The sequence below is a fragment of the Acanthaster planci genome, unplaced genomic scaffold, assembly GCF_054643075.1.
Source record: "Acanthaster planci isolate LZ-2023a unplaced genomic scaffold, COTS_SCS Contig19, whole genome shotgun sequence".
NCBI lineage: Eukaryota > Metazoa > Echinodermata > Asteroidea > Valvatida > Acanthasteridae > Acanthaster > Acanthaster planci.
The window spans coordinates 84,056-98,049 of record NW_028257643.1 but is presented as its reverse complement, the minus strand read 5'-3'; the positions used below and the strand labels follow the sequence as shown (position 1 = coordinate 98,049).

The 13,994-nt window shown below is 39.8% G+C and overlaps 1 long non-coding RNA gene across 10 annotated transcripts in view; it reads right to left on the bottom strand.

The window, feature by feature from the left end:
* Positions 1 to 3,115: 3,115 nt before the first annotated feature.
* LOC147795475 (uncharacterized) overlaps positions 3,116 to 13,994 on the bottom strand; it is a 76,906-nt gene continuing 66,027 nt past the window's right edge. For 3 of the 10 annotated variants that reach the window (XR_015423854.1, XR_015423851.1, XR_015423856.1), the window contains 7 exons: positions 10,717 to 10,832; positions 7,732 to 7,905; positions 6,556 to 6,697; positions 5,490 to 5,601; positions 5,192 to 5,259; positions 4,836 to 4,900; positions 3,116 to 4,661 (listed from right to left, as the gene is read on the bottom strand). This is a non-coding gene — a long non-coding RNA (uncharacterized LOC147795475). The other 7 variants (XR_015423855.1, XR_015423853.1, XR_015423852.1 and 4 more) reach the window with 6 other exon arrangements.

The window sequence follows — 13,994 nt, the reverse complement described above, 5'->3', positions numbered from 1 at the left end:
CCCCCATGTTAAAAATGTGAATAACTGTTTTAAAAAAGTAAAATTACAAGTACATTTGCTAAAATTGTTCTAACCCCAATGTTTGGTTAAAAAAGTGAATTGTTTGCAACTTCGCATTTAAAAATTGACATTAAATTTGTTCTAAACCCCATGTTCTAAAAAAATGACCTGTTTGCAAGTTTTCTAACCTCTCGATTTAAAAAGTAGTAGATAAAATGGCGGAAATTGTTCCTAACCCCATGTTTTAAGAGTAAAACTGCATGAATAATTGCTTCTAAAATTGTTCTAACCCCCATATTGTTAAAAATGTGAATAACTTTGTTTTAAAAAAGTAAAATTACAAGTATATTTGCTAAAATTGTTCTAACCCCAATGTTTGATTAAAAAAGTGAACTGTTTGCAACTTCGCATTTAAAAATTGACATTAAATTTGTTCTAAACCCCATGTTGTAAAAAAATGACCTGTTTGCAAGTTTTCTAACCTCTCGATTTAAAAAGTAGTAGATAAAATGGCGGAAATTGTTCCTAACCCCATGTTTTAAGAGTAAAACTGCATGAATAATTGCTTCTAAAATTGTTCTAACCCCCATATTGTTAAAAATGAGAATAACTTTGTTTTTAAAAAAGTAAAATTACAAGTATATTTGCTAAAATTGTTCTAACCCCAATGTTTGATTAAAAAAGTGAACTGTTTGCAACTTCGCATTTAAAAATTGACATTAAATTTGTTCTAAACCCCATGTTGTAAAAAAATGACCTGTTTGCAAGTTTTCTAACCTCTCGATTTAAAAAGTAGTAGATAAAATGGCGGAAATTGTTAAACCCCATGTTTTAAGAGTAAAACTGCATGAATAATTGCTTCTAAAATTGTTCTAAACCCAATGTTTGGTTAAAAAAGTGAATTGTTTGCAACTTCGCATTTAAAAATTGACATTAAAATTGTTCGTTACAGTACGTTTTAAAATGCTGCAGAAAAAAATGGTGAAAATTGTTTCCGATTCCATGTAACGGGAGTAATTGCTCCTAAAACTGATGTTTTTAGAATAAAATTGCAAGAATAATTGATTCTAAAATTTTTCTAACCCCCATGTTGTTAAAAATGTGAATAGCTATGTTTTAAAAAAGTAAAATTACAAGTATATTTGCTGCTAAAAGTGTTCTAACCCCAATGTTTGATTAAAAACATGAATTGTTTGCGACTTCGCATTTAAAAATTGACATTAAATTTGTTCTAAACCCCATGTTGTAAAAAAGTGACCTGTTTGCAACTTTTCTAACCTCTCGATTTAAAAAGTAGTAGATAAAATGGCGGAAATTGTTCCTAACCCCATGTTTTAAGAGTAAAATTGCAAGAATAATTGATTCTAAAATTGTTCTAACCCCCATGTTAAAAATATGAATAACTATGTTTTAAAAAAGTAAAATTACAAGTATATTTGCTAAAATTGTTCTAACCCCAATGTTTGATTAAAAAAGTGAATTGTTTGCAACTTCGCATTTAAAAATTGACATTAAATTTGTTCTCTAACCCCCATGTTCTAAAAAAAGTGACCTGTTTGCAACTTTTTTAACCTCTCGATTTAAAAAGTTAGTAGATAAAATGGCGGAAATTGTTCCTAACCCCATGTTTTAAGAGTAAAACTGCATGAATTGTTGCTTCTAAAATTGTTCTAAACCCAATGTTTGATTAAAAAAGTGAATTGTTTGCAACTTCGCATTTAAAAATTGACATTAAATTTGTTCTAACCCCCATGTTCTAAAAAAAGTGACCTGTTTGCAACTTTTCTAACCTCTCATTTTAAAAGGTAGTATATAAAAAGGCGGAGATTGTTCCTAACCCCATGTTTTAAGAGTAAACTGCAAGAATAATTGCTTCTAAAATTTTTTTTAAACCCCCGTGTAAGAAGAATTGTTGGCAACCTTGCATTTAAAACTCCCATGTTCTAAAAACAACACAATGTTTAAAGTATACAAACTTTATTTTAAGTTGATGATAATTGGAAGAGGAATAATAAACGAGCAGATTTGATAATTTAATTTCTGTGGCATTTATTCACAAATTAATAGAAGCTAAATAATACATATTACAATTTGTTACAAGTCTAGAAACTTTATTTAAGTTGATAATTGCAAGAGGAATAATAAATGAGAAGATCTGATTATTCTGTGTGGCATTTATTCACAAATTAATAGAAGCTAAATAATACATATTACAATTTGTTACAAGTCTAGAAACTTTATTTAAGTTGATAATTGCAAGAAGAATAATAAATGAGCAGATGTGATTATTTTGTGTGGCATTTATTCACAACTTGGAAATAAAAGGTAGGTTACAAAAGGACAAAGGACAAAGGACAAAGGACAAAGGACAAAGGACAAAGGACAAAGGACAAAGGACAAAGGACAAAGGACAAAGGACAAAGGACAAAGGACAAAGGACAAAGGACAAAGGACAAAGGACAAAGGACAAAGGACAAAGGACAAAGGACAAAGGACAAAGAACAAAGAACAAAGGACAAAGGAAAAAGAACAAAGGACAAAGGACAAAGGACAAAGGACAAAGGACAAAGGACAAAGGACAAAGGACAAAGGACAAAGGACAAAGGACAAAGGACAAAGGACAAAGGACAAAGGACAAAGGACAAAGGACAAAGGACAAAGGACAAAGGACAAAGGACAAAGGACAAAGGACAAAGGACAAAGGACAAAGGACAAAGGACAAAGGACAAAGGACAAAGGACAAAGGACAAAGGACAAAGGACAAAGGACAAAGGACAAAGGACAAAGGACAAAGGACAAAGGACAAAGGACAAAGGACAAAGGACAAAGGACAAAGGACAAAGGACAAAGGACAAAGGACAAAGGACAAAGGACAAAGGACAAAGGACAAAGGACAAAGGACAAAGGACAAAGGACAAAGGACAAAGGACAAAGGACAAAGGACAAAGGACAAAGGACAAAGGACAAAGGACAAAGGACAAAGGACAAAGGACTAAGGACAAAGGACAAAGGACAAAGGACAAAGGACAAAGGACAAAGGACAAAGGACAAAGGACAAAGGACAAAGGACAAAGGACAAAGGACAAAGGACAAAGGACAAAGGACAAAGGACAAAGGACAAATTTTTGGCGGGAGGGAGTTTAAGGACAAATTTTTGGCGGGAGGGAGTTTAAGGACAAATTTTTGGCGGGAGGGAGTTTAAGGACAAATTTTTGGCGGGAGGGAGTTTAAGGACAAATTTTTGGCGGGAGGGAGTTTAAAGACAAAGTTTTAGCGGGAGGGAGTTTAAGGACAAAGTTTTAGCGGGAGGGGAGGCGGGAGGGAGTTTAAGGACAAATTTTTAGCGGGAGGGGAGGCGGGAGGGAGTTTAAGGACAAATTTTTAGCGGGAGGGGAGGCGGGAGGGAGTTTAAGGACAAATTTTTAGCGGGAGGGGAGGCGGGAGGGAGTTTAAGGACAAATTTTTAGCGGGAGGGGAGGCGGGAGGGAGTTTAAGGACAAATTTTTAGCGGGAGGGGAGGCGGGAGGGAGTTTAAGGACAAATTTTTAGCGGGAGGGGAGGCGGGAGGGAGTTTAAGGACAAATTTTTAGCGGGAGGGGAGGCGGGAGGGAGTTTAAGGACAAATTTTTAGCGGGAGGGGAGGCGGGAGGGAGTTTAAGGACAAATTTTTAGCGGGAGGGGAGGCGGGAGGGAGTTTAAGGACAAATTTTTAGCGGGAGGGGAGGCGGGAGGGAGTTTAAGGACAAATTTTTAGCGGGAGGGGAGGCGGGAGGGAGTTTAAGGACAAATTTTTAGCGGGAGGGGAGGCGGGAGGGAGTTTAAGGACAAATTTTTAGCGGGAGGGGAGGCGGGAGGGAGTTTAAGGACAAATTTTTAGCGGGAGGGGAGGCGGGAGGGAGTTTAAGGACAAATTTTTAGCGGGAGGGGAGGCGGGAGGGAGTTTAAGGACAATTTTTAGCGGGAGGGGAGGCGGGAGGGAGTTTAAGGACAAATTTTTAGCGGGAGGGGAGGCGGGAGGGAGTTTAAGGACAAATTTTTAGCGGGAGGGGAGGCGGGAGGGAGTTTAAGGACAAATTTTTAGCGGGAGGGGAGGCGGGAGGGAGTTTAAGGACAAATTTTTAGCGGGAGGGGAGGCGGGAGGGAGTTTAAGGACAAATTTTTAGCGGGAGGGGAGGCGGGAGGGAGTTTAAGGACAAATTTTTAGCGGGAGGGGAGGCGGGAGGGAGTTTAAGGACAAATTTTTAGCGGGAGGGGAGGCGGGAGGGAGTTTAAGGACAAATTTTTAGCGGGAGGGGAGGCGGGAGGGAGTTTAAGGACAAATTTTTAGCGGGAGGGGAGGCGGGAGGGAGTTTAAGGACAAATTTTTAGCGGGAGGGGAGGCGGGAGGGAGTTTAAGGACAAATTTTTAGCGGGAGGGGAGGCGGGAGGGAGTTTAAGGACAAATTTTTAGCGGGAGGGGAGGCGGGAGGGAGTTTAAGGACAAATTTTTAGCGGGAGGGGAGGCGGGAGGGAGTTTAAGGACAAATTTTTAGCGGGAGGGGAGGCGGACAAATTTTTACACAAGCGAGGTCTTCATTCTCTTTATACTGCTTTACTGATGTTCATTCTTCCAAGTTGAAAGAAACTTCACTCATCTTCAGGCATCGGATGATCTTCCCAACCTGTAGTCAACAGAAAAAAATACATATTAAATCAAAATAAATTTGCAGAGTTGACAAACATTCTAGATTCCAAAGTATTTGACAGACATTTTTTTTAACGTTTATAAATTGTGAAGAACATCTAACGTGATTTTATTTCCCATTTCATTAAAGAAAACGGGTTAAAAAACTTACCGGTACTATAATCTGTTCCTTCCTTTACACTGTCTACCTCCCCATTGATGAGTGAATCCAGAAAGCTGGAATAAACAATGTATAAAGGCATTATGCAAACTGCAAGGATTTTGTTCCATTTGCCACGCTCTGTTTATGATATTTTCCACCTGGGTTTTTACAAATAGTGAATGTTAAAATGCATATATGAACGGTTAGCCCTGTTGAAAATATCTACTATGGTATGAATGGACCACATCATTCCAAAGTGCTGGGAAACAGAGCATTCTAAACCAGCAGTTTTAAAGATAAATTCATGAAACTATATCTTCTTGTGCATTATGGTATATCAGCCAAAAACACATTCCAAGCCTAACCTTCAGGATAGTCATCTCGCTTCCGTCTGTCTCTCCTCCTGTCGATGTCCATCTAGGTGTCTTCCACGCTGTAATTCAAAAAACTGACGACGTTACACAACCTACCACAGCCGTTAAAAAATGCAACGTAAAACAAACACTGACAAAATGAATTAAATCTGAAATAACTAGGCTACAGCTTCGGAGGATTGATGTCCATGTTTTTAACGTTTGAAGTGCTCATCCTGGAATTATGGCAGGCAATTTGTCCCAAAAATATCACGGATAACAGATATAAAACATCATATCCACAACGTACCTCAATCAACATCAGCTTGTCTGCCTCTGCCGACTTTGGCACGACTGCCGACTTCAGTACATCTACCTCTGCTGACATCAGCATCTCTCTGTGCATTTGTGACTATCTCTGCCTGCAACAAAGGTAACATAAAGGGGACATGGGATGTCTGCATAATCAACAGTTCTTTACAAATTACTTTAATTATTAAAGTCCACTGCAAGGTGTCCGTGCAAAAAGATACATAATTTTTTGGGTTCACCACAAAGTGACATACCATCCATAGACTTTGTACACACGATAAGTCAGTTTGTGGTGCAGCAACTATACGGAATATGTCACTTCCTGCTGAGACCGACCGACACAATGTGGATTCCTTTCATACAACTTGTTTTTTTACCTTTTGTGGGAAAAGAGTATTTTGGAGAAATATGATGCAAAAGAAAGGGAAAGTAAAAAAACGTCCAATAAACTAAATCTGACGGCCATGTGAAATTCGTGTCTTTAAGCTTGTATACCAATTGGCAAGGTCAATTATAAATGATTCATCTGCTGGAAATATTCAATAAAACTGAAAATAAAGTAATATTTTGGGACAGTCCTTTTTTCGTCGATCTCCAAATAAAGTTGCCTATTCATCTCTTGGTTTTCAGCTGCTGTTTTGGCAGTTGTGTTTCAAAACATAATCAAAACCCACATCCACATAAATCCCCAATCCATCCCACATTCAAGACTCACACCAAGAGGAAGTCGTTTTTCAATTCTATGTTAACTATTAAATCATATGATAAAAAATCCAAAGAAGCTACAGATTGCAACTTCTTAATTTTACCAGAAAACCACTTGATGGTATTATTTACAGCTGAAACCCTGACTTTTGAAAAAGCAAGATTATCGACCAACTTTCAACACCGCCATAAGTATCGACTCTTGAAAGTCAGTGGTATAATATTTGACAATATTTCTGTCACGATGCCGTCCACTGCAGGCCAATCGAGTTTGTGTTAGACAAACATCGTGTATGAAATTACAATCTTTTTCCCAAATGCTGAGCTTCTTCTCAAATTACAAAAGAAATCTCGCTCACCTTAAATGTGAAATCTGTAAGGCATCTAAAACTGCTGTTTGATGAGATGACAGAGATGATCAACTGCTCTGTTCTTAGTTTACTGGAAGCCAATGATGTATGTCCCTCAATAGCCAGCAAGCTGTGGGAAGCCACACAATACCTGCATTTGAAATTGGGTCAGTAAAAGCAAGGGTTTAACAAAAACGTCAAATTATTCTTTTATTCAAGCATGCTAAACTAACCTGTCAGGGTGAGACTTTAATAAAAGACTGACAGAATATGTAAAAATGCAAAACAGAAAAAAAGGAATACATGTCCACCAAAAACATGCAGTTGTCTTCTGCACTTTCACTGGACAGCTCACAAAAGGACAGAAAATTTTAAAAATTTACAGCTTTTCTAGATGTTTTGGTTCGCTGGTTTTTCCAAAGTTGATACCAAAAAGCCTATTTCAATATGAAATCCATACAACTTCAAACAAAAATTTTAAAAAGGCAAATAGATTTCTACTGAATTCAAAAAGAGGATGGGTTTTTGATTATGAAATGGCTACCCGCAAGGTTCTTGGGAAATTATTATTATTATTTATTTCTGATAATGACACAAAGGATTCCTAAAAAGTACCCTTGGCACTGTGGCTCGCAAGCCTGAAGAAACCTGCTGTGAGGACACAATGAGAAGCAGTTACAGTTTTGAGGTGGGAAGAAAAACCCAGAGGAATTTTCTCGGTAAAACCCACGGAATCAGATAGGGACTAAAAACCCTATCCACGTGCGGGACCCAGCCAAAAATAAAGTATTCTCTTGGATTTCTAGTTCAAATAGCAATTTCAAGCATAGTCCACAACTTTTATGACAATGGTTTGGGCAATGCATAATGTCAAAAGCTTTGATTTAGTAAACACACTACTCGCATTCGCGAGATGCAACACCGGCACAGAAGGGACCACTGCAGAAAAGTAGCCACTAGGAACTGGTATCAATGGCAAGGCATATGCCGGAGCATAACATCAATGGCATCAAGAGACAGGTAACACACATGCATGTAGGATGGTTGGGTATCTACAGGGGGGCTACATCAACGCCTCCTGGAGAAACAACAGAACAGCACTATCCGTGGAGCGGTGATGTTGGTAGGAAAACGTCCACAAATGATTAGAGCATCAGTGACGAGACACCATACTCAAATCCTTACGTGCGTTGTCCAGGATGGGATTCCCTGGTCACTGAATACATGGGTGGAATGGCATCCACTGAGATGGAAGAGCTTCTCAAACAGCTGTGTAGTGGGGACTGGTATTATTCACATCGCTGTGACATCCTAAGGAAAGCAGCATAGACTGGATGGCGTCTAGTCTCACTTCAGTTTCTTGGCATGAATACGAAAATCAAAGAATAGACACCATTAAATACACGTAAACCATGGACAAATTAGTTGTTCTTAGCTCCCAAAACAGATGACAGTCAACCAAACAATTTGCATTAATGCACAAATTCAAAATGTTACTCTTTTCCTGTTGCAATTAAAATTCAAACTTTGCATTTCAGATTTGCAGGGGTAGCTTATAGCTGAACTCAGAATTGAGTGAGTAGTGCAGCTTGAAGACCAGTTTTTTAGGATATCTGCTCAAGTTGAAGTTTACACCCTATAAGGTACATGTATGTACCGGGTACATGTACTTGTACCTAAAAATCCTACCCCCTTGTACAATAAAAACACATTGATTCTAATGACACTATCAAGACAAACTGATGTCTTTACAAGGAGATCAGAGAAAGTGGTCTAATGGGTAGTTGTGGGCTTGACTCTTAATTACGTTAGGATTGAATCTTGTTTTAGGAGTGAATGGGGGAGGTATTAATTACATGTATGAGGCATGGGCTAATAGACTTGGGAGCCAAGAGCCACCGCAGGTAATACCTGTACACGTACATTTAAAAGAAAATCCTGAGAAGACGATGCAGCATTATTACAAGAATAAGCCTCATCAAATACAATTTCTGAGGCAAATTAAACACAATGATATTGACGGTGTTGGCACTGATCTTTTGCAAGACAGATTTTCCTAAACTTGTCAGTATTCTAAATCAGTCCTAAATGTATTTCCTTTCAAAGCGACCTTTTAATGTTCGGTATGGAGAACTGTGGAGCCAAGGAGAATGTTCAGTATACCCCAATGTTTGGTACAGGGGTGTTCAGAATAGCGGTATTGGGCTGAATCACTTAAACTGTTCGAGAACTTTACGGCACTGGAACTTAACAAACAGCTGAATTTTTGTGTGTAACGTTCACTGCAGTCATTTAAACAAATTTATATTCCTGATGAAAATGCAACATAAAGTAATTGATGCAAAATGAACAAAATCTCAATTAACTACACTTTGACAAATTTAGGAAATTCCCATTGATGCAGGTCAACTTTGAAAAAAAAGTATTCAGAGGGAGCTTCTTGAACAACAGTAGGCAATTTGTCTCAACAATGATGAATCCTTCAAGATTTAAGGAATGACAAGATGGAAGCACTTTTAAATCTCTACTGGTAAATCTCAAATAATAACACGTCATCACAAATCATCATATCCAAGATGTACTTTTGCCAATGCCAGCTGGTCTTCCTCCGACAACTTCAACTCTCTGACTGTCTACTCTGCCATTAGCTTGTCCACCTCTGCTGACGTCAGCCTGTACACCTCCACTGTCAACGTGACCACCTCTGCTGATGTCAGCCTGTACGCCTCCACTGTCAGCGTGACCACCTCTGCCGACCTTAGCACATCTATTTCTGCTGACATCATCCTGTCTACCTCTACTGTCAGCGTATCCACTTCGGCTGACATCGGCCAGTCTACCTCTGTCAACCTAAGCACCGATGTTAACTTCAGCCTGTCAATATCTTCAGCCAATATCTAACGACTTCAGGCTGTCTACCTGTGTGCTTTTTTGACTCTCCCTTTATGCAACAAAGGTACATGTAAACAGGAAGATACTATTGTTTTACTAGAGAATCTGCAAAACCAAACATTTACTTTCCCCACTTGAAACTTTCAAGTTTAAAATACACTTTAAACTTTCTATATGAAAAGATGCATAATTGCGCTGAAAATGTAGCAAGGAAATATTCAAAGAATAGGTTTTAGTACGATGGCAGGTTTACATGACACAAGTACATGTACATTCGAAAACGCTGACACTCTTGGCATTGTTGCACATTGATAACAAACCCACAGACCAGAACAATGAATACTGAATAAACATTGTAAGGAAAATAGGGCTGGTAGTTGAGTCAGTTTGTAAGCCATTGTATTTCATTTATTTCAAATTTTGCTCTGGCCGGAAGAGGAATACTGACAAAGTTCCCAACAGAAACATTTCGCACAATATGCATCCTGGTCTTCAAGTGTCAAATAATACCTAAAATGTCTATCAAACGTGGCAGTTACATGTACTTTCAGCCAACACATCCAATGAAAATAAATATCCCCTGTGACAAGGAATATTACTGTAAGACTTGAGCAATGTGCCAACATCTTGCTATCCAAATTGTCTTTACATGTATTGATACATGTCACATACGTGTAATGCAGCCCTACTGTACTGTACACAGCACAGATACAGCGAGCTCAAAGTGTCAAAGTTCAGTTTTTGGCACAGGTTTACCCAAAAAATTGCACTTGCACGAGTAATTTTTAAAGTGAATTTCTTAATTCACATAATACGGCACAGATGTCAATTTTCTTGCGCACTATGCTGCTGGATCTGAGCGTGTTAGTCAGACCTGTATGTGTGGAAGGTTACAAGGCAGTTTAATTCAGAATGGTCGCGTGGTGCTCAATACAGGTTTTCATGCTGCTGGGTTCATACAGGTACAACGGACAAAAACATCATTACAAAATGATCCCAATTTCAGAAGAACCAAATGTGATAAACCGTTGCACGTGGATCACAAAATTCATTACAAAATGATCCCAACTTCAGAAGAACCAAATGTGGTAAAAAGTTGCGCACGGATCACAATATTTTCAATGAAAAAATTGATGTTTTTATGACACGGTTTTGCTTTCAGATGACTGTAGATCACTGCAGGGAAAAATCAGTGGTGTGGGTTTATGGAATTGTTTCCTACCGGTACCTAGTTCATAAATTTGAGCTTCTCAAGTTCAAGACAGGAAAGAGACTTACCAAACTGCAGAGAGCACAGAAACTTCACAAATTCTGAGTTACATCAAATTGATGATTTGAGACATGACGTACACGTACAGTACATGTAAGGCTGCATGCTGAATTGTGAATAGCACCTGGGAAGAAAATGTCAAAATGGAAAATGCCAGAAATTAACTAAAAGAAACATCTGCACTGCATGAAATGTATCAAGCAACAGGCTTGGAAGTGTATTGAAATGTATGACATCATGGTCTGCAGTACTCGCGCACTGCCAGATTGAAACAATAGTAGATGTATGTACATACATGTACATGTACCGGTATGGTACGTGTACGTACAAGCAACGTACATGTACATGTGTACTTGCTTGGTGTAAGACTCCTTCAATGAATAAGTTTTCTGTCAACATCTCCAGTATGGTACACGCATGTACATACGTGTAAATGTATACCCATGTGAGCGTCTTTTTGTGTCACACGGGATCTGGATCTTGAATAGATCAATCTTAACACTGGTTCACTCCAGCCACTGAGCAGGTTCTGGTGTCAGTAAACAAGTATCAAATCACTGATCAGCATCTGGATCAACCAAATCAAATGGGCCCTATATGGACAGGTATGTTTAACACAACAAAGTGTCTGTCCAATAAAATGCAAAATGCTAGTTCCATCAATTTTTGTTTTGGGAAGAGTTCCATGTATACAGACACCAGTAACTATTTCATACAGTGCTCTATTAATAGCCGTCAGAAAGCAAAAATGTGTCCAGGAAAGTTCAATTTATGAGGGAAAATACCAAATCGTTTATTTAGAAAAGACATTTTTTCAGACCACTATCATAGGGTTTGTGCACAGGGTGTCAAGTGGCATCCGTATATGGAAGTCTTTCCTTTGTTTTCTATTTTACCATATTTGAATTAGAAATGCTAGTCATTGTGCAGGGAGACCAAAACCAGTGACAAATTGGCTATTAGTACTGTTACAGCACCCCATTAGGGCACTGCCAGACAGACAGAATAGGTCCACATGGAAATGGCAAATACACGTACTGGAATGCAATTCCAAACCAGTGACAAATTGGAATACAATCCATTTATCAAATGAAGATGAGAAAGACGGGGGCTGGAGAGGGGCTAACATGTGTACTTTTAGGGGTAGAGGAGAGAAAACACTAAATACCTCTATAACTTAAAAGGCATTTAACGCCTGGTTTATTTAGGAACAGATTTCTTTAAAAATTCAGACTGTTTGAGCTTTAGTTACGTCAGAATTGAGAGGAGAAAACATTGGAATGCTGCAAAGGTGAAATATGTATGATTTTTCAAAGTTAAGGGTAGAGCAACAAAAAGACTCAATACCTCTCTACCTAAATGGTAAAAAATCTAAATACCTGCTCGATTTGAAACATGGACTCTTAAAGAACTGATTTTTTTTTTATTTAGAACTTTTGGACCTTCAGTTATGTTAGAATTCAGAGGTGAAAACATCAGAATGCTGCAAATGCCATGAGGTGAAATATGCACGTATTTTAAAAGTTAAGGGTAAAGCAACGAAAAGACTTGATACCTCTCAAACTCAATGACCAAATATCTAAATACCTACACGATTTGAATTGTGGGCTATGTAGGAACTGATTTCTTGGAAAAATTCTGATTTTTGGACCTTCAGTTATGCTAGAATTTAGAGGGGAAAACATTGGAATGCAGCAAATGAGATGGGGTGAAATTGCATAGGGCATTAACCGCCCATGCTTGAGGATGCAGATAGCGGCTGCAAAATGTCAGCAGCTGAGCGTTCAGGTGCAACGCAAAGAGGTGCAAGTGAGGTCTGTTTATCACCCGAAAAAGAGCTTCAATGATTTCCGGTTGTAGGGCCCACTCTGTCGGGCGAACTGCGCCCCCGGGAGAGGGCGTCGGCAAGGACGTTCTGTACCCCTGAAAAGTGTTCGGCTCAAACCAGATTGGATTGCTGCATGGTCCAGTGTAATAGGCGCCAGGCAAGAACACAGAGAGTTGGAGAACGAGTGCCTCCCTGACGGTTGATGTAGGCAACGGCTGTCGCATTGTCTGGTCAGACCAAGACCGTTTTGCCTGTAATCATAGGCTGGAAGTGGCTGATGAGGGCTTTGAAAATCACCTGAAGTTCAAGCACATTGATGTGGGAACCCACTAGGGACGAGTCCCACCAGCTGGAAATCTGATATGACTGGAGACTGGCACCCCAAGTGAGACTGGAAGCATCAGTGGTGATAACTATCTGGTGTTGAGGTGGAACAAAGGGAAGACCAGCATTGAGGTTAATTGGCCCTGGCTGACCACGACAGGTGATGGTAACTCAGGCCTGATAGATGAACCTATGGCAATCGAGGGAATCTCTGCTCGGCCTGAAGTAAGATAGAAGGTGGAGCTGTAGAGGCCGCATGTAAAGCCGGCACCATGGAATGAGGTCGGTACGGCTGGCCACCAGACTGAGTGGAACCATGCCCGGGCGTTCACTTAGCGTTGTCCCCTGAATAGAGTGAACTACATGAGATTGTCCATGCACTCTTCGGTGGGAATAACAACGCCACGGTTCTAGTCGAGAACTGCCCCGAGGAAAGTCGGTTTTTGTGACAGGGTCAGTCTGGACTTCTTGTAGTTGACTAAGGAACCCTGGCAAGATGCAAGGTCTTACGTTGTCTTGGTCGCCAAGGTAGCCTCGATTTTGGAGCGTCCGACTATCAACCAGTGGTCAAGGGACTGAAATATGAGCACATCTGATCGCTGTAGGTGTAAAGACTCTAGGAGCAGTGGACAGGTTAGGCGGCAGCACGCAGAACTCGTAGACCAGGTGACGATATAAAAAGTGGAGGAATGGTTGGTCTTGTATATGAATGGCAATGTGAAGGTAGGCGTCCTGTAAGTCGATGGACGATGCCCAAGTCGGGACGGGAAGTGATCGTGGGACGGTACGTAGCATCTGCATTCTGAACTTCTTCGGTCTTATGAAAACGGTGAGTGGCTTTAAGTTCAGAATCGGCCTCCACTTCCCCGGTTCCTTCTTTGGGGTCAGAAAGAACGTTGACATGAAGCCCTGGTGATTTTCCTGTAACTGCACCAGAACAATGGCGCACTTCTGCAGCAGCGCTGATATCTCCAACTCCAGAGCCTGTTGCTGGGATTGATCTTTTGGAACTGGAATCGGCCGGAAAGATACATCGGACGGTGGGGGGACTCATAAGTTCCAGATAGCAGTTGGTAAGCGAAGTGAGCACCCATTCGTGCAAAGTAATTTCTCCCTAGAACCCTGCGAAGTTGA